This window comes from Anser anser (assembly GCF_964211835.1).
Source record: "Anser anser genome assembly, chromosome: 2".
Taxonomy (NCBI): domain Eukaryota; kingdom Metazoa; phylum Chordata; class Aves; order Anseriformes; family Anatidae; genus Anser; species Anser anser.
This window is the reverse complement of record NC_139721.1, coordinates 148,858,120-148,878,610: the sequence shown is the minus strand read 5'-3', so window position 1 is coordinate 148,878,610 and position 20,491 is coordinate 148,858,120. Positions and strand designations below refer to the sequence as shown.

The 20,491-nt window shown below is 37.0% G+C and overlaps 1 protein-coding gene; it reads right to left on the bottom strand.

The window, feature by feature from the left end:
- The window catches only part of GJD4 (gap junction protein delta 4), a 365,179-nt gene that overhangs the window by 276,605 nt on the left and 68,083 nt on the right, over nt 1-20,491 (bottom strand).

Below are 20,491 nucleotides of genomic sequence, written 5' to 3'. Positions count from 1 at the left end.
ATGGCCACTAACAACATTAGTGCCTGAGTAATTTTTTAGCCTCATATTCGGTCAATGTTTAAATTCACTTTAAAAAGTAAAAGAAATATTCATCATGTTTCTTAACTTTTCTAAATCATAGCACCTTACAGTGTAAACATCTGAAATGAACAACAGAAGGGAGAAGTTCAGACAATTCAGTACATTCATTTCCCTCATTTGCTGTAGACAAAAACTACCCTCTTAAATTTTTTTTAAGGATTCAGGTAAAACTAATTCAGATGGAATTATTTCTCTCTCTCTCTTGCTCTCAAGAATTTGATCAATAAAACAGGCTTTTAAAAATATCAGAAAGACAGTGAACTTCTCCAGAAGTCCATCCCAGCTGAAATACACACTAAAAGTTCATTTGCTCTAATCTGGCATGCTAAAATATATATTCCTCACTTTTCACAAGAATTTGTAGGAGTCTGGACCATTTCCTTCATAAATCTTAGGGGTGTAATAAAGAGAAACCTTTCACAGTATGTCACTGTGATTCTAATTCCATTAACAACTTTATTTCAACAGAAACTGTGGCCCCTCCAAATACACGCTTCTGAGATTGCAGGATTTTCTTTTTTCCTTTGCATTAGTTTTAAATACAGACTCGTACAACTGTACAGAATAATAGCACTCAAAGGAAAACAGAAAAAAAACTGTTATAGAAATAGTTGTAATCAGCAAAATTCCAGAAAAAGGGGAGAAACAGGATTATTTTAATAGCTTTTTCATATTGGTACTTGCTGTATCTTTAGAACAAACATTTATGGAAATTAAATCAAGACTTTCTCAGACTTCCTGCTTCCTTTGCAACATTCTCTCCTTTTTTGGTCTATGTACTGCAGAATAGATTTAGCTCCCTGTTCATTTTCCACCTTTCGTTCATGCTATCCAAAGGGCATTTGAAGGAGAACTGCACCTAATTAGCTCAGGCCAGCAGTACCAAACTGCGTGGGATAAGGATCTCTTCCCACAGCAAATAAACTGGGCCATACTGCTCTTTATATTTTTAATTACATTTCTCAGACACTAATCAAAGTACAGCTCAGTCATCTGCATGAGAAGTTACACTGTTGTAACATTGTTTTCAACATCTGAAAGGTTGATACCAATAAAAAATATGTGCTCACAGTGAAAAGTTCCCTTATTTTGACATCAGCTGCTAAACACATCTTGCTTCTGTCCAAACGCTACCCAGTGTAAAAACAGAGACTGAAAACAGTTTAGCTATTGGCTTAACAAATACAATGGTGTTCACCCCTTTTTTTGTACATTTTACTCACTACAATGTGAATAGCTGCAGTTATAGTAGCACTTGACCATGCCCTCTTGGACTCAAATCTGAATTCAATTGTCCCCTTCCATCACAGTTTTCCCTGACCGAGGAAGGTGACCTGACAGTGTCAGACTGAGGCCTCTCATCTTGTATAGTCACAAACAAACAATAATACAGGGTCGTGCCTACTTTCCTAACAACAGTAATTCATGAAAGAGGGAGTATTATTTAAACAAAAGAATTAATTATTTATTCCATTACTAGCAGAACTCTAACCTACACTTTTACAGGTAAGATCCCCACTCATTTAAATACATAAATGTCTAGGACCTAGAAAGGAAAGGTGCATCTCAAGCAGATTACATAATCGCTCATAAAAAAAAAAAAAAAAAAAAAACTCCTACCATCTCAGCTCAAAATATTGTTCATGCACATGATGTAGCAACATCAAAAAAAAAAAAAAAAAGGACAAGTAAAATACATTTATTTCCAGACTATTGCTGCAAAACTGAGGCACAGAGATAGCAGGCTACACTGGAAGGGTGTAGAGTTGTGTGTAACACCCATCCATGTACCCTATGTTACTGAGTCACATGGTCAAATTTTCTCTGTGTTACTCCAAATCATTTTTGAATATTTGAATATATATAATTTACTTCTTCTGAGAAGAACTGTATATACAGTGGATTTTCATATTTTTGGACAGCACAACATTGCTTGAAATGACTCCAAACCTGAATAACAGTGTTTTAAAATTAACTCCAGTCACAGCTTCATTCATCCTCGGTGATGATCCAGCCCAGGAAGGGGCCAGATAACAAAACCACCCATGGTCACATGTATTCTTACATAAGAGTGGCCATACTGGGTCAGACCAAAGGTCTATCTAGTTGGATATCTGCCTCTGACAGCGGCCAGTAGCAGATGCCTAAGGAAAAGTCGCAGAGCAAGGCAAGCACGCAGCAGTCCTTCCCTCGGTTACACTTCCAACATTCTGTGGTTTCAGGGCTTCCTCTGAGCCAGAGGTTCTGACAGCAGTTTTATAATGCCAAATTAGAGGATTCAAATTCCCAGCCCTTTACTTTGTGTGACAACGGGAGAAAGAAATGCTTAGCAGTTAATTAATTCATGTGATAAGCAAGATATGTTTTTTCAGCCTCAACACAATTTAAGTGCTCCTGCTGCAAAATTATATTTGTTTAGGCAGATTTCCATGTCACACATCTAGACACGAATTCCATCGATCTTCTCATTTCGTTTGCTGTTTGAAGCTGCAGAGAATCCACAGTTTGTCCATAACAGATGCCAAAAGCCTAGAAACTTATTACACACTGCTCACAGTGTGGGTTCAGATACATTATCAGCATAAAAAGAAAAAGGCAAATTAGGCCACAGTAGGAGAACACATTTTTAATATTGCAGTCTGCAGCTTGCATCTCTAATTTAATGATGCTGTTTCCCAAAGTTATGCTGCATCATTCTAGGTTGCTGAATTGAAGAGATGACAGCAATCTAAATTTTTACAAGTGACTGGGCAACGCAGATAGTCAGTCTGCTTGATGAATTCCAGAGAAACCTTCAAGGCCAAAGTGAATGAGACATTTTCAAAGTATTCTTTAGGTATTCATACAGACAGAAATTAGGTATGAATCCATTCAATGTATCGAACCTGGGGGAAAGGGAGATTTTAGTGCATTGTTCCAAAAGAACAGAAAAGAGAAACATATGATACTTGTATGCAAAATCCATATACCTTCTTTAAACTGTGTATGTGTAGTCCTGTTGATTAAATAAATATACACACTGCACACAAACTTCACATAAATTATCATCTGAAGAAATCATCGCTTGCCAAGAGGATTATCTGTGCCATTATGTCTTCTCTCTGGAGCTGATGAGAGGTTACCTTTTACATCATATCCACTGTTTACTCCAGATATAACAGAAATCTTGAAATCAAAGAGTTGCAAAGAAATACCGTCAGCAAGGAAAAATGTTGCAAAACTTGTAGATTCATGATACATCCTTCCAAGATTCTGGTCATCTGGGGCAACTAAAGTTTCCTTGGAGGAGAATCTCCTGACTAAGGATTAGTAACTGATACAGAGGAATACCTCAGAGACAATGACATTTTAAGCTATATTACTTTTATAAAGCTATACATTTTTCTGTTTAGGAAGAAAAAAAAAAAAAGTCAGCTCATATACCATCAGTTTTGACCTGGACAAATGGAAACAAAGGCAAAAGCCTAGCATCTATTGACTTTAGGCTGAATAAAGGTCATTAATATTGATAGGTTCAATTCCAATAGTTCCCATACCCTAAGATATTGTAATACTATTGCAATGAGATGGTGTAGTGGTTTAACCCAGCAGGCAGCTAAGCACCACACAGCCGTTCGCTTACCACCCCCCCACCAAGTGGGATTGGGGAAGGATGCAGGGTAGGTAGGGGCAGGGAGTAAAAGCTTGTGGGTTGCTCTGCAACAACTGAAACATGAGTGCGTTATCAACATTATTCTCACCCTAAATCTAAAACACAGCACTATACCAGCTACTAGGACGAAAATTAACTCTATCCTAGCAAAAAACAGGACCGACCAGCTTATCAGAGTTTATCTGCTGAAATGACTGCCTAAGGATGATGAGTTCCTGCACTAAGTGTTTACTTTGCTGATATTCAGAGGATGTACAAGCATGTCCCATAAGACCAGTCACCAATGAACATCATGTCTGCTTTGGCTGCTAGCTACCAAGTGTCAGGCACAGTAGAAAATGATTCAGAATTATAATTAAGCTTGTGATTATTTTGATCTCCATTATAACCCAAAGTGTTGTGTTATTTGTGCAAACAAATTAAACACAGCAATCAAGTAGGAAGAAAGTGTCTGATTCTTGCTATCCTGAAGTAGAATTAAATTAGAAGTAGCACTCGTGTATCGAAGATATTATTACTGTAAGATTTTACTAAGCAATGCTGCAGGACCGTAGAGCCATGCAATTTACATGGCCAGTTTTTAAAAAGAGAATCAATAGTACTTATGTCTGTAGTGTCTGAGACACATGTGGTTTGCTGGACTGAATCATCAAGCAAGCTTTTAATTGTCTTTTTTATCATGATTTGTTCAGGAAAATATATTAGTAAAACAAGATAGGAAATGTTAAAAAATATCAGGTCCATTTGTCCTTTTCACTCAGGAAGAAATCAGAACTTATTCTCAGAAATACTAGATGTGCAAAGAAAACATTCAGTTGTTTCATTTTCACTATTTCCATTTTAACTGTTCTGAACCTGAATGCCACCAGGCTCATTTTATGATCCCTTATTACTGCAATGGATGAAAGAATCAACATTTTTATGTTTTATCCACCACTTCAATGTTTATCCACCATTTTCATACCAGTTATGATCTTGCATACTTCCAAGTTATTTCTTCTCCAGGCTAAAACATCCTATCCTGACCAGTATAGGAGCTGTTCCATATCTTTGAACGTCTTCACTGCCCTTATCTGAACTTTAATTTCTGATACATCCTTCATGAAATGAGAGGAGCAGAACTGCATGCACTATTCAATGTGTAAGTAAAGGCTGAATACAAAGATTGTCATAATGATGATTTATAATTTGTTCTTTATTCCTTTCCTAACAACTCCCAAAATTTCATTTGATGTCTAGATTGTACTGAGCCCTGCATAACGCCAAAGCTCCACTGCTGAATGGTAATGGTCATTTAAAGACTACTGTTCTGTATGTGAAACTGGAATTGTTTTCCCCCAAGTGCATTACTCTATATGTATTTATACCACACTTCATTTACAATTTTATTAGGCAGTCAGTCTCTCAATCTCTTTGTGCAGTGCTGCATGGTCTTCCCTCACCCATACTACTCAAAATGATCTTTATCATTGGTGCTTAATAATTTTCATCCTTCGTTATACTTCTTACAGTTCACCCCCTTCAGGATCTAGACTTACCAACTGAAGCTAAGGCTCACATACATTCAGAAGACTTTTTAAAAATAGGCAAAACATTTTAACAGTATTCATTCCTTTAATTAGAGGCTGATTAGAACATAAATTCTGCATTGTAGCTAATAATTTAACAATTCTAGAAATCTTCTAGAACTCTTGTCATGGAACTGCGAATCCTGGGACACAATTCATCTCCTCATCCTGATCTATTACTTGCACTTCTGAGTAGTGTCTTTTTGCTGTACTGCTGGCCAAGCTAGTTTTAGGAAAAGAAGCCTTTTCTGAAAAATTTATTTTGATAGGTGGTACACTTTTACTCCAATCTCTAATGTAGGGTCTTTAATCATTTTACTCTGTTGGCTGTTCTTTTAAATTTATTTCCAATAAGCTTTCTTATTTTTATGCATTTTCCCTTTTTGAAGTTAAATATTACTACAGTGGCTTCTTTTTGCCTTCCACAGGATGCAAACTTTAAATTTGTTCTGATCTCTTCATCCTGACAAGTAGTAACATCTTGAAATATGCTGTGCACTATGCTGAGGATTTATTCAAACATCGCTTCCCCTTTCCTGGATTTTTTACTCATCACTAACAGAATTAAACTTTCTAGAAAATACCAATAAAGCTACTTCTTAATGGAAAAATTGCAAGCCTGATCTGCTTCTGAAGCATTAGAGACATTCCCAAGCCACTGAGACAACCTCTATGAGTATAACATCACAAACCATAAATCAAAGGCTACTAATGAATACAGTTCAAAAACGTCTTTCATATGATGTGGTTTATTTTTTACATAGAAAGAACAAGAATTGTTTAAACTGCTTGTTTGCAATTGTGATTTTGTTGCATAATACTGAGATTTCTTCATTTTTATAGGAAATAGCCATAAAGGTTATCCATCATGCTTATATTTTGAGTATGTTTGTAAAGATCAAGTTAAACACAGCTTCATAACTTCCAAGTCCTCAATGGCTAGTTATTTTACAATAGGAACTAGAATCTCAAGAAAATGAAATGCAGAGAGAGAGAAAGAGAGAGAGAGAGAGAGAGAGAGGGAGAGACTTACCTATAACTAAAGCTTTTACTGCCATAGTTTTGTTAAAAGTATAGAGGAGTTATGGTAGACAAGTAAAAATCCTAGCATAGCTAAAGCTGTATCACCAAAAAAAAAAAAAAAAATCTTTTTCTCATGAATTCAGTAGTCAAAATAAGCTCTGGTAAAATGGTTCTCATTTGCAGGTGTAATTATTGAATTTGCACTCCTAATTCTGTAAATTTGTAAGCATACCACAACCAATAAACCTTGCATAAGTACAGCCTTACCCACCTCCATAAAACAGCACAGTTAGCAGTACCGTGCCTCCTAAATGCAAGTACAGCAAAGGCTAAGACCAGTTCAGCACCAGGTCCAAAGCCCTACGTGCATGAACACAAGTTTGATGCAATCTGCATTGCAATGACTACTACTGCAAATTGATTTCTGAACTGACATTCTGGAAGGATTAATTTTAAAAATCAAAGGTAACTTCATTTTCAGTATGTGCTGGGTTTTATTTTCATTAAATACTAGATCTTACACTGTTTGCAAGAGACCTACATTTGTGTGTCTAAAACCACAAAATATACAAAAAAAGTATGGTATCCCATGAGTTAAGTCACAAACCTCCACCTGAAGACATATAAAAGGCATTTAGGATTGGAATAAAAATACTGACTGCACATTTCTGTTAAAATGGTCATCAGTAAAAATGACCAGTGTTGATATTTAAAGGCTAGAGTTTCAGAAAACTCAGCATTTAACATTTAGACACCTAACTTGGAGGACAGATTTTCAGAAGACCTTTGTCCCCATTTTGGCACTAAAATGTATTAGTTTGATTTCCAAGGACTGGATCCTGTAGGGTGTCAAGCATACTGGCTCTGAAGCAGTGCAACACATAAGCACATTTAATTTAAGCATATAGATGGTCCCACTGAAGTCATGGGGCTACGTGCACATTTAAAATCCCTCACAAAATCTATCATTCTGGCTTATGGACAGAATTTTTAACACCTCACAGGAGTGACCCCAAAAGTAGTGGTGAAGCCTGGGCACGTTTGCAAATTTGCCATAGGTAGTGAGGCTTGATCAAATTAAGGAAAGTTTGTTTCCCATTTGACTGAGAGCTTTCCAGTAGCTGGGGCCTTGCTCATTTGCATCTATTTGGAGGAGGAAAGAATGTGTACTAAGTCTGTTTTATTGAACAAACGGGGAAAAAAGAAGCAATACCAAAGGTGAATATAATTATTTTGGAATCTAAGTCTGTCCTTCTAGTAAGTACTGTACATTTAAGCTCCGCAAACATCTCTACATTTTCTGTTGCCATCTCTGCCTCTCTCTGTTCATTTGACTTTTTTTTCACTGCTGTTCCTCGTGCACAGACAGCTGCACATCAGCTGAGGTGGCAAGCATTCCCTCCAAAACTTCTTATCCACAGGTTTGGGTTCCTGTTTGGCTTTTACAAAGTCTTGGACACTGGCTTCATATTATTTCTACCATCACTACATAAACAGAGGTTGCTGTTCTCTCCATTTAGCCTCAGCGAAAAGTGAATATCGCTGGTGAAGAGCAGCTGGGCAGATGACATCTTTAATAAACAGAAAATAAAATGCTGCACAGAAATTGCCCTAAGGGCTGTCATAACATCAGCGTAAACTATCAATCTTAACTGGGTCTGTGATCACTCCACAGATTAGAGGCGGCAGCCATTACTGCCAGCAGGAGTTGTCTGCTCCTATGCTGCATGATCATACTTCTCTTTAAGTCTCCATGGCCACAGTAGTTCCACGGCAATGTGACTGCTCCTGCATTGCTCACCCACATGAGTCAGGAGTTCACCATCTGGTTTTACAGCTTCCATTAGTAGCACTGTAACAGCATTTGCATCTGCTTCTTGGGGACTTCGCTTGTGTTTTATGAAGCCTGACAGCAGCCCAACTGCAGCTCCCCTGTGAGGTACAGTAAGCACTGGTCAGGGACGCCAAAATTATAATATCAGTTGCAGCATTACATATGATGGCATCTTTTTGCTACCATGTGCAAAACTTCACTTAGCCTTTTATCCCCAGTCTGCACTCTTACACACACACATTCGGAGCTGTGCCAACATTCTCCACCAGAAGAATGTTAACTTCTACGAATTTATCACTTCTACAGAAAGTTGTTTGGATAAAGGGAATTAAAACTGTTCTTCAAAATGACGTACATTCATATTATGAGTAGCAAATATCACACTGAAAATGTAAAAAAATAAAAATAAATAAAAATTCCAAGCAGCCAGCAGCTGTCAAGAATCAAAGATATCATTTCAGTGCTATGTCAAAAATCACGATGCTTTAAGTCTCATCAAAACATGAGTACATCTCCAAAGCAGATGTCTTGACTCTCAAGGCTGCTGAATGGCTGGATAATAGAAAACTTACAGAGAAAAAAAAAAAAGAAAATAAAAAGCACTCACCCCATGTATCTAACATTCTTAGCAAAGAAAAAGCATTCATATAAACACAACAATAACATGGTTACTCCCCTTTTTAGCTTCATTTCTAATTTGTAATCTGCATCTACTACATCTAGCACTCCCATTCTCAGCTCCTAAGGCCCTTACAAAGTGTCTTGGTGTGCTCTCCTGGTTTTCATTCCAGTTGGTCTCCAGCTTTAAACAATCATTACTGCTTTCACTGTTATTTTTCCTCCTTTGTCTTTGTGTAAGCCATACATGTTTTTATATATGTCAAAATATATAAGGGGAAGGGGAAGGGAAAGGGATTGTGCTTAAGATAACTTTGATCTAAGCTACCATGTTACCAAGCATATTGCTGGACTCTGCTATTTAACCATGCTGTAAAACCAAATAGTGGAAAAAATAATGTACTCCAGAACTCATTGAGATTCAAATAGGTGATTTTTTTCAATTTCGGTGGCTTTAACTCAGCCTCAGCACCACTTGAAATGACTATTTAAAAAGTTAGTAACAGAAGAGTTAAAGATATACAAGATATATTAATTGCATAAAGATGTACAAAACCAGATCATATTTGATTTATGAACCAAATTACATTAAACTAGTCTTATTAACTTTAAGGTTCTAGGGGAAATAGTCCTTGATACAAGCTATAACAGCAAGAGATATCTAGACTCTTGGAAAGCCTTTGACAATTTTTTCATTTGATAGACTGGTGCATACAGTGTTAAATATAAGCTGCCCTAAGAAAAATTTTGAGACTGGATAAGGAAAATTATGAGACTAAATAAGTATAGACAGAAAGCAGAAGATCAGAATTTGAAGTATCTATTCACCATAAAATGGCAAGAATTGTTTTGCATGGGATTTATATCAGATGGCTATTCTTAACATTTTGATTAACAATTTACAGAAAAAAAAGCATTAAAAGATTAAATCTGTCTATTGCCAACAGCATCAGAGCTAGAAACTGGTTAAAACGCAAAGAAATATTTACATTTTGATTAAAATATAAGCTGAAGGTGATATGGGAATTTCAAGTTCCACATCTAGATTGCTGCACCCAGAAATGGTAATTCCTTAATTAGGTACAGGTCAAATAACCTCAAAACAGTGTAATGGAGAATGTGATCTAATTAGGTATGGTCACAGTTTTTACATTCACTGTCTAACACAAAGCAGAAGTTTAAATGCATTTTGCTTTCATCAGAAAGTTTATTTTGTAGAATAGAGAAATCCTCATGGAAATCCACAGGAGTTTCCCTACTACTTTCAGTGGGTTGGGGTTTTATCAGAAGTGTCTAGAATTACTGGCTCTATCTAAATAAAGAAAGAAAATGTCACATAGGTAAGTGGCAAGGTTCAATGCAACAGGAAAGCTGTTCCACATGAGAGAAAACTGGACCAAGAGCAGATTGGGGGAGGGGGGGGGTTGGGTTGTAAATTTACCCTGATGAATTTACTCAGCCAACTTACAAACTTTATTTCTGTAAATTATCTACAGTCAGATACATCAGATGCAAATGTGTCTGTCTGAAATCACTTAACAAATGGTTCATGTAAATATACGTTACATTCTAGGAAAGTTCACTTTGCTAACTTCATGCTTCTGGCTCACACCCACCTCAGATCTTCACATTGTGTGTAGAAATGAAATGAATGGGGTCTTCACCATGCTGATTGTTTCCAGTCTATAGAAAGCTTAGATGAATCGCTCTCATGGTGTCAGTATGAAAATGTACTTTTTTTTTTTGAGGGGGGGAGGGCTTTTTTTGCAGGATGCCACCTTTAAGAATATTTTTCCTGGGCAAAAAAATGATTTTATTCAAAATAGAACAACTGATTTCCTCAGAAGATACAGTTCATTGCTACTTTCCATTATGGTGGCCCAAAGCTAGAGCAGGAACTGCAGTCCCGGGATAGAGAACTGATACTCATTCTTCATGCCAAGTTATAGCATTTTGTTTGAATTAGGTTTCCAGCTTGCAGGTCCTATCAGATTTAGGTACGGAATCAAAAAATTTCTGCCTCAACTTCCATCCCACCTATAAAGTGTGAGCAGAAGTTTCATGAGATCATTCACCCACCACAACTCACTGCCCAGCCTATTTCTGTAAACTACAATCAGCTTCAGGGCACTGTCTTTGTCTTTTGCATTTCTACTCTTCTGAACCAACATTTTGGGTTTTCTCTTGTATGCCTGCATCTTAGGTTATTTCCTCTGCATTTCGTTATCCACAGGAACTTTCTCACACGTGTACCTTTATTCTCCTTACACACACTCACCCGAGCCATTCTAGATACCACACTAATTACAATTTTATCAGAAACAGGAAAATCATGGAGTTTTGGAGTCCAAGCTACAATGAAATTGAAAGCATGGCAGAAATCACTGTCTCATTGATATTCAAAGTATACAATGAAAAATTTCTTTAAAATTATGATGAGAACCACAGAAAATAAACTACATACGGAGACCCATAAAACTTCATGGTGCTCTAAAGGTTATATAAATATATCAGTCTAAACATAAGTCTGAACATCTTCTTCTGTGCAGATGGAGGTCTCAGGACCCTGGTCCAGATTCATCCCACAGAACACCAGCAGTTAGCTGAGGTCCTTAAATAGGTACCCTCCCTTCTCATGATCCTTCTGTAATCACAGAGAAATGCAAACATCTCTAGAAAACAACTACTACATTTGATATGGTGATAGGCTTTATGAGGAAGCCTTATCCATAGGTGTCTAGCTGAAGAAAAAGGATAAAATACAATATTCTTGGCAGTGAAATCTCATTCTAGTGCTACAGTTAGGTGAGATAAATAAAGGCTATAACATTTGGATGAAAACACCTATCAGCAAGCACTGTAACTGCAGGAAAAGATTGTTAACATTACTGACTCTCTTAGAGCCTGATTATGCTTCACCTAGGATTAAAAGTGCATGTAAATTTTCAATGTCTATTATGAACAATTAGGAATAACCAACTGCATGGGGAGATTTAGTTGGAATAAATACATTTGCACTTACAACTATTCAGAAATAATTATGGAGTGGCTACTTTTGACTAGGTGAACGTGTAGCCAAGCCATCAGTGATAATGGTTTGCTAAGTCAGGGGGACATAAAGATGGGCACGGTTCTCAACAGAGAAATCCTGTACTGCAAACTATCAGCTTGAGTGAGCTGACTTGCCCTCTGGAAGTGCTCATCTATCATTAAGAGTTACTTCATTCCGATCTATTACGCTTCCGCAAAATACATGAAGTTATATGACATAAATTGTGGTCATACCAGTCTCACAGGACTCTGGAGCAATTGGGTAAAGAAAAAATTATGACTTAATATTTTTAATTATTTGATACAGTCTCAAAGTTAATTTATCCTTCACAGGATATTCTCGCTTCAATAGCTAGCGTGGACAGTCCACTCAGCTGGCTCACTCAAAGAGAAAGAACACATGATCATGGTAGGATGTTTCTTGATCCTTCCAAAACCTACAGGAACCTCTGAAACAAACAAAAATAACTAAATAAAATAAAATAAAATAAAATAAAATAAAATAAAATAAAATAAAATAAAAAGACAAATTGAAGTATTGTCACAGGTAATCTATTCATAGATTATGAACAAAGAAAACTGTTAAAAAATGGTTTAAAATAAATTGGGAGACTGCGGATAAGAGAGCATTGTGAAGAGAGAAATAACAAATTTCCAGGAAGAAATGGCAAAATTAAGTGTTACTAGTGTATGTAAGCACAAATGTTGATAACTTTGGTGGTGTTCAGTAAATTTGAGGAGCATCCATCAATTTTGCATCCTCAAAGGCCTATTCACCTTTCTGGGACTCACTGGGAATTTTGGACTGGTCAAATACTTCTTCTCCAACACTGTCTAACCATGATATTCACCCTGCTTTGGGCAGGTGTTTGGACTAGATGACTGTCTAGATGTCTTATAATTTCACAGGCAGATCTGGCTGTGAATGGAAGTTTATCTAACCTCTCCAGAAACTGAAAGTTCCTTGGACCACATTCTATATGTTTTCAATAAAAGACAACTGCCCTCACAAAGCCATTGCCCAGAAGCTGCAACCAGACCTATAAGAATGCTAATGGCTGTGGAAAGGAAAAAAAAAAAAAATGCTGTTGATGCACAGAGTTTGTAGAGGAGGAAACTTCCTACCTAGCGGCTGTATCACAAGGACAGGAGTTCTTTTGAACACTTTACTTCTCACTAAATGCCTGATAATCCCTTATGTGAAACTGCATTTTCCCATTTTAGTGAAGAAAATCTCCAAGTAACCAAATCCAGATCATCTATTCTTCTCATGAAAAAATGACTATGAAGGGCTGCTACTATCTGAAAACAGTCAATGATCATTATTAAAAGTTAATCATAACTAAACTCTACACGTGATTTTTCTGCTCTTTTTCACTTTTGGTATCAGACACTTTATGTAAAATGTATTCTCATTGGGAAAAAAAAACTATTTTGCAAGAAAGAATAAAAGATCAAAAAAAGTTTTTAAAAGTTTGAAAAACATATACATTTTCTTTTTTAATGCTGATCCCGTTATGTAACTGCTCTTACAATGTGTTCCTAGAATCATATGCATCAGGAAAAATTTCAGTCTGTAGGATTTCAAAGGCTATCTGAGTCCAAGCTTCCTGCAGCATAAATTCACTAATCCTACACCACCCCTGACAGATAAGTATCTTGTTGAGTCTTGCATATTCCAGTGATACTGGTTACAAAACAGCCCTTGGCAGCCTTTGCTATTGCATAATTGCTCCTATGAGGGCTGAGTTGACTTTGTAGAGTTTGAAACTTGGCAAATATCTCAACTACTTTTTGTGAAGTCAAAAAAATTAATCTGAATTTGGGATCCATCTTTCTTATAATTGAAACTGATTCTTACCAGCCATGAAAAAGCTATGCTACCTTGGGTTGGAACTTGGTATTATGAACACATGGAAGATTTTTGCTATGTAGTCTTTATGTACTTTATATATAACCCTAACCCAATACCTTTATTTCCGACAGCAGACCATTCTTTGTTCTTTTCTACTGCAGTCTTCCCTTCATAGCCCCTCCACACAAAAAGAAGATTCTGTGGTTGAACCTCAACCTAACAATGAATTCAAAATTACAGAGGTCAAATTAGTCTGTTCATATTTCTTACTGACAAGGTTTTCTGATTCATTCTTAAAGTTTTCTCACTCCTGCTAAAGTTTAAGGCTATTCATTCTTGTTTTCTTATTAAGCAGTAGAAGTAATTTATGACAGTAATCCACAGATATCTCTTTGAATGCTCACAGACATAATCAGGTCTATTTCATTACATATCTTTAGATTTCAGCATTCAGTGACAACATCTATAGCATTTTATTAGATCAGGACATACGATTTCATTTCCTACTATCAAAGCAATAAACACTCCTCAGACTAGAAAATGACAGTGCCATCAACAGCAACTTTCATACTACATGCAATCATTCAGATTAAATGACAGTGATGAGTGGCTGGAATTAATAACACTCTCAGGGGCAGAAGAAGATGCTGCCCCCTAGAACCTGTCTTGCTACTGTCAAACATATTGCAGTTTCACCCTTAACTTCAGTAAGAGTTGTTTACTTGACTGCTGGAAGCTGTTGATTAGTATTAGGAATGTTTAAACTCCAATGTTCATAGAAATTATTTTTACTTCTCTGGAATATTAAAAAGGCCCAATGAAGGCTTAGCTGCTATTTGCAGTTTATAGACTATGACAGTGAATAAATGTTTCAGAGTGTTTTGTTGGTGAATTTCAGTCAGCGTCATTAAGAATGAGCAATGGGTAAAGATCCGGACAAAAAAAATGACTCGTGCTCTGAGCCACTGTTTTTTTTTTCTGCCCTTGAATACAGGGGAAAAGCCTTCTACACAATATGAGAAAGGAAGGAAAAAAATCCTTTATGTTCATGGTTTACAACATCTGAATCTTAGATGTTTCTCCTATGTTCCATAATAATCTGAGCTGCCCATGTTTACTCTAATGCTTAGATGAGCTCTGAAAATATATGGTGAATTAGCAAGAACTTAAGGGCATTTATTGCAATAAATATCGTACGTACTTCCAAACTCCTTAATCTGTTTCAATGTCAAGACATTTGGAAAAGCAATTATTCAGTGAAAATATGTTGAAATTACGCCCTGCTCCATTCTAAAGAGAATTAAATTTAAAACCAAGTTCAAGGCATTGTTTTAGTAATTTGGTTTTTTTTTTTTTTTTTGTCCCTCATTTGATCAAATCCTTGGTCAAGGAGCTTGCTGTCTAAATTAAAAAGCAGCACAGAGCTTGTAATCAGAAAACTATGTTAAGAACTTAATGTTTTAACTTGGACTGGAAGAATTCCCTGTATGCTGCTGGAATCAGTGCACAGCGACTAAAAGGGTTGGTACTGACAATATATCTACCTGGAATAAGGCCTCAGAATGCTGTTGTAGCGAATGTTCAGTTGCAGCACACTGTAGTGTTATCTACATTATCATTTTCTACAGACATGGTGGGACTAGCATATTTTTGCAAAATATTTATTTCTGAAGCCTTCTCAATCTTTTTCTAAGTAACAAAAAGCAAAAGGTAGGAAATGAGCATTACCTGAAACCTTACTAGGATGACCCATTTCTCTTTTCTACTGTCAGTCATCATGACCAGTTCCCAAGTCATGGTGCAAAACTAAGTTTCATCCTGCTTGCTCAAAGATATGTTCCTGCTCTTAGTGAAATCAATAAAGATATTCTATTCATGGCAAGGAACAGAACTGTGCCCTACACCACCATGCTTCAACATACCTATCTGTAAACATACATCTATCTAAAGAATTCAATTAAGTTTTCATTTCCCTCAGTCAACTGCAGATCACAAAGGAAGCTCCAATGACAGCAAAGACAGATGATGAAAACCTGATCAATTGCTATCACTTCAATTTAGATAAAAAGTCACTCGCTTTTCAGCTCTGCTTGGTGCCCAGAAGAGATTAGATTAAAATTAAATCAAGAGGAAAAAATCTAAACAACAGCCAAAGAAAACCTTTTCCAGCTCTTGGAAGTGTTCTCTGTTAATCCTACCACATAAAGTCAGGCTACCAGCAATGGCTAAAAGCAAATTCCATAAGGCCTTTGAAGGTTATCAGTACTACTGAGCCTTCAGAGAAAACCAGCTTGAAAAATTAAACCACCTGTTCGCCAAGGTTGTTCCCCTCTATACTGGATTTTGGACCATATTTGAGAACTTTGTAGAACATGATTGAGGCAAACATTACAAATTCTTGTGTCTGCATTAGTCATTAGTATGCACAGCAGTGTTGTGTGTGATTCCAAGAGGTTCTAGTGTTATTTTTTGTAGAATCACTGCAGAAATTTGCTAAGATGCATCTGTCACATCCTGATATATTTCACTTTTGCAAGTTATTCACCCGGAAACCCAATGGAGATGAAGCACTGAGATTACGCAGAATCAGAAACTGATACTTTAATCTGTGCTGCAGTAACAGATTTGTGAGTGGTTCCATAAAGCAAAAGGCAAAGAATGTGAATTTAGCTCATTGTTGCAAACAGAATGCAGGTAAAGGGAGAAGACTATTTTACTAGCACTATGCCGTCATCACATACAGGAGTCTTCGAAGCAACAGAAGTCAAAACTCTTGACTGCTTTATTCAAAAGCTAAGGAACCACACTTGGTTCATCCTAACAAATTCCGTGCATGGAGTTCAGAATTCAGCCGTTCAAATAGGAATACCATATCTCAGCAGGCAGGATGAACACCAAAGGACGCATTTTAACAAGAACAATATTAATTCTAGATTTTATCTTTCTTCTGTCAACATCTGTTCCTAGCACAAATCATACAGTCCTTCAATCCGTTGTCTCATGATGCCCAGCCCTCTGGCTGCAGCACACATCCAGGCACCCACCCCAGCCTGCGTCCATTTGGGATTGCGCATACTGCCAACGCATGACCAGGTACCCAGATGCACCCCATGGTGAGATCCTTGTAGAAAGGTGTATCTCAGCACATGGTTGAACATATTGCTTCTACACAATTGGGCATTCCAAACCCATCTTGGGATTTAATGTACAACCCTGCATTAACAGAGCCACACTGTGGAACGCAGCAAGGAGGGAGCTTCAGACACTCAGAACATAATACATTGGCACCCAGCACTGCAGGGGGACCCACAGGAGGGCAAGGGACTAAGGGGTCACAGACTGTGTTAACTATTCAGTCAGTCTATATCAGGACTGCTATTGCCACCTCTGCATGACATCAATAATCCTTTGGCTTAACATCTCTTCTCTAGCTGTCAACAATCAGCACAGTAGAAGATAAACAGAATTTTGCAGGAATCAAAAAGAAGCATTTTTTTGAATTGCCATAAGATATCTTTCTTCTTTGAGATGTATTATGTACTATGACTTGGCCAAACTACCTCACGATACCTCATGTTGGCTCAAAGCTGAGCGCAGAAATGAAACTGTGAGCCAGAAAAATAATTCTAATGTTTTTCTTCCTCTGCAGCTACAGCAAAACTGGTTTTCCTTCAAGCTCACTATTATTTAACTCCTGCAGTGCCACCACCTTTGTCAGCTGGGTTTTTTGAAAGTATGTGAAGAGAGAGAGAGAGCATACAGGTAGAGACACCCCACACAGTGAGTGTAAGTGCTGGTTGTGTATTGGTTTATTTAGAGGAAAGAAAAATAAGATAGAAAATTTACTCCAGACTAGGCAAGCAAAAGAGCTGTAGCCTAAAATTCCAGAAGGCAGAAACATCACAAAGTTGAATGCAAGAAGCCTTCACATCATACAGAAACCACACACCTTCCACGCAGTACAGAGGTTCTAAAACTGACCTGAGCATTCAAGCAGGCCATTTGCAAGCCCTCTTCCCTACTTTGAAGTAAAAGTAGCTGTACGCACTTTTACTATTTGTTTCTAAAATTCCATACTAACTGTTAATTGACATTATCATCAATAACTATATTTCTCCCATTTAGATAATAAGGTTCAAATCTTAGCTCAGAGTGAGACACTTCATATAAAAGTTTTGACTGTGCAGCATCCCTCTTCAGAGTATTATTTATACACAGAAGTTATCTTGGCATGATGACCATTGGACATCAGGTGGACATGCAAGCAAACAGTAGAGGAAGCCAAATTTTTGCAGGATGTCCCTGGGGGGGCTGGAGAGATGCACAAACGGAGCTTTTAGTAGGGAATACCTTTACACTTACCGAGTTTCACCTGACTCAGCCCACATCTTAACACTTTCAGACCCACTTATCATGATTCACAACAAAAAGCTGGTTGACAGGCACCACCACACTGGTATAAATGGACTGAAGTAAACCAGCTACAAGTATAGACGAGCCTTTTCAATGTGCAATTTCACAATTGCACAGACGCTTGCAAAAGCATTGGTTGTATGTTTTGTTTTAAATTCCCATATACAATATATGGGAATATACAACTGCAACAAAAACATGGATATGGTATGATGCATTTCTCAAATTAGGCAGAAAAAGGCGATGTGCATGTCCAATTGTTAAATTTTCAGTTAAGTACTTCATGCAGGAAAACATCAGTTTAGGAGAGTGATTTTTTTTTCCTTGGGAAACCATATCTATTAAACAAGATTTCTCTTTAAAAAATGCAGGACCAGCTCTTTTGCTGTAGTTTTAGAAATGCATTCCAAAAACTGCTAGCATTATGTTTTGAGATTTATTTTAGTTTTTATACTACTATTATTCCAACATTGATTCACAAAAAAAAAAAAAAAAAAAAAAAAAAAAACTTCACAGTGCCACAGGGACTAGAGGCAGGTTAGGAAATAATGAAAAAATGAAAATTAAAGCACACATCAATATAAATACTCATCCAAAAATGAAATTACAAATTGTTATTTCAGAAAAAATAACAATAATCCTACAGTCAAAGAAAAAAAGACACCCATGATTATATTCCAGAGGAATGCTGGAGAATTATAACTGTAAGAACAAAAAATAAAGGAGACACTATTTCCCACAAAACAAATTTATAATTTTACCCAATCCTATATCTGCAGTGTCCCATCTTCAAACTATATTTTCTCTCTTTCCTCTCCCTCTTCCATCCATAGGCACCTTGGAAGGGACTAAACTTAGCTGCAGACATCAACATAACCCACAGCTCCCATGTTTATAGAGACCCAGGAGCTAATGTAAGATTGTTGCCAAGATAACAGTTACGTCTGAGGAGAGGAAACATGGGAAAAAGAGAGGAAAGGAATGAAGCAAAAGAAAAAAAAAAAGCAGCTTTTTAGATCTTCAAAAAACAACAAATACAGAAAATATGGGCTGACTAAGCCTTGTCTAAATGAAGGCAGCTCAGAGGATATGGTAGCAGACCTGTGAAGCCTTAGCTTTTTACAGCAGTGAAACAGAGTACACACATCACAATGTGATTTTGCATTATGAGGAACATCTACTACATAAAAACAGTTCTGCTTGGTTGTGTGATTATATGCAACATTCTGGGATTCATTCGGCTTCCACAAAGCTTTGCAATGATTTTACTGCTATATTATTTTTCAGACATTTCTTTTCCTAGATGCCCGGACTCCGGATTTGATTGATAGTGTGGTTTTGCTGGCTTACCCACTAAGTTAATTTGAACAATTCATTTGTTAATATAGTGAAACACATGTTCAAGATTACAAATTGTTTAACAAGTCTTGACAAACAAGTCCCTTGGTGGTCTTGAAGTTTCTCAGAAGCAGATGGATGAGGCACGATTTTATAGATTCTCTTTCCTATCTGTGTAAAGCTGCTAAGGTCTGAAATAAGCTTTAGTGCAAACAAGGGGCATTGTCAGACAATAAAGAGACAATTGCCTGTGTTAGCACAACAATTAATTTATTTGCAGAGAACCACTCAGTCTATTTGTTACCAGAAATGTGCTAATTATTCCTGCTAATTACATGCAAAACCTTCATTATCACCTATATGAGGAAGAGGACCCCTCAGGTTTCAGTGACAAATTAATTACTGTGTTTTCCTTCTGAATGTACTTCTAGACAGTCCTTGTTATCTAAAAAATAAATTGGCTAGCAGGAAGCTTGTCTCTCAGAGACATTCTGCAAACTAAAAGCAAACATACAAATATCATATCAAGTTACCATTGCTATTTTTTCAGGCAGGTATATCCTGAAGCTCTCAGAACTACGATATTAATTAACAAGCTCTTAATCCTACTAAAATATACCATGCACTGCTAAATTTCACTATACAACTGCTTTCAGAGCCCTTTATGCATCTATAAAATGATGGGTAAGATAGCAGACATTAAGAATTAAAAATATAGTAAATAAGCCCCATGGTAAACTACATAGTCAATACCACATACACATAATTTCAGAGAATTAAAATTCATTGAATTAAAATTCATAATAACTTGAGTAAAAAAGCACAGCGGATGGATTACCAATCCCTTCACTACCACCGTTCTAATTCAACGCGTACGACGGATAGCCACCGCATCTCTGCAATGCATGTCATGGGCAGGGGGAGTTCTATACATATGGTACATTTCTGCCACTCCTGCATGATGCCTTGCCAACAGCCTACCTCTGCTTCCACTGAAAGGTGATCTGTCTGTATCCACTGCCCATCCTGCTTATAGTCACTCCAGGCCTACTCAATTT